The sequence below is a fragment of the Poecilia reticulata genome, chromosome 19 (genome assembly GCF_904066995.2).
Source record: "Poecilia reticulata chromosome 19, P_reticulata-male-v2, whole genome shotgun sequence".
NCBI lineage: Eukaryota > Metazoa > Chordata > Actinopteri > Cyprinodontiformes > Poeciliidae > Poecilia > Poecilia reticulata.
In genome coordinates this window covers 23,007,554-23,009,291 of record NC_088848.1, presented here as the reverse complement: position 1 = coordinate 23,009,291, position 1,738 = coordinate 23,007,554, and positions in this window count along the sequence as shown.

The following is a 1,738-nucleotide window of genomic DNA, read 5'->3' as shown; positions in this document are numbered from 1 at the left end:
ATGGATGTATATGGGCTTGTCTGTGTGTCTCTCTTCACCTAATCCCTCAGGATTGACCAACAGCGATGGGATTGGGTATTAGTGCAGTTACAGGGGGTCAAGCCTGCTGTGTGTGTGTGTGTGTGTGTGTGTGTGTGTGTGTGTGTGTGTGCGTGTGTGTGTGTGTGTGTGTGTGTGTGTGTGTGTGTGTGTGTGTGTGTGTGTGTGTGTGTGTGTGCGTGTGCATGACTGAGAGAGTGTGAGAGATACTCCACGGTAGCCCAATTAGACTGCAGAGTGCCCATGTTCCTCTCGGGCTCAGTAATGTGTAGAGGTACTGGGAGGCTTCAGGAGCCAGGGAAGCGTTGGAGTTAGCCTGGATGAGGCGGGCGGGCGAGGCAGGGTGGAGACGGGGGAGGCAGATTTTTATGGCAGATTTGAACGGATAACCCGGTCGGGGCGAAATTGGACGCAGGCATCTGGATTTGACCTCCAGCCCTCAGCGTGACCCACGGGTCGCTGTGGGGTCGCGGGGCACAAAGCAGAGCGCTGACCCTGCACAGGTCAAGCATGCGGGCGGCTGAAAGGACGCCTTTGTGGGGGCCTGGCATGCTCACTATTTCCCATGAGCACCAGGGGACCATGTCTGCCCAGGAAACCGAACCGGAGAGTCAGAGGAGGTGTGTGTGTGCGGGAGTGTGTGTGTGTGTGTGTGTGTGTGTGCGTGCGTGTGTGTGTGTGTGTGTGTGTGTGTGTGTGTGTGTGTGTGTGTGTGTAAGTGAGGCTGGAAAACCGTAACTGATTTTGTTTATATATCTGCCTGTTTGCCTCCTGATTATCACTGACTGAAAATTTCTCCTGATTTTGATTTACCGCCAAACGCCTTGCTGGTTGTTTGATTTTTTTTTTCTCTGTATGTTGGAAACCACTGAAGGATTCTGGAACATGAGGTTAAAAATAGCAACGCAAATTTACTGTGTAAGTTCCAGTTGAGGGATGATGTTTGGAAAACTTAAAACACATTCCATTTTCTTTACATTAAGATCGAATCCAGGTTCTCTTAAAGCCTGATAAATATGTATGTATATTAGAGATGTGCCGATCAGGTTTTTTCCTGCTGATTCCGATCACCCATGAGGGCCCATCACCGATACCGATCACATAATTATTTTTTTAATCATAAGCACTACCGGTTAGATTATGTAGAAAAAGGAACCATGAATTCACCTTAATTTAGACAAAAACTTGTTTTTAAGAACTTTTTCCAAGAAAAACAAAACAAAACAGGTATTGTGCAAATTACACTGCTATCTGTAATGCCATCTTTAACAGACTGATAACATATGAAGGCTCTGAAGAGGCTAAATAATGAAAAAAGTCTAAATAAAAACCCCCAACACAAAAAATTCAAGTATAAAACTTAACATTCAAAGGCAAATACAGGTTCCATTACAATAAACAATCCTGAGTTACTGAATGAAAACTTCCTGATAGCATGGTGGCTAGCTGATTACTGCTAGTTCTGAGTGGCTGTTTCTGACTGAGCGGAGGAATTATGCAGAGCAGGGAGGAGATCGATTATTTTTCAGAGATTATCTGTCTCATGTTAGAATAGCAAAAGTTTTAATAAGTAAGTACAATTTATTTTTTTAAGTTAGATGCTGCAGCTGTAAGCAGAGGTTCGGTGTGAGAGTCACTACCAGGTGGAGCAGAAGCGGCGCTCCGTCTGTGAAATATTACTACCTGTAGCGTGTATCAG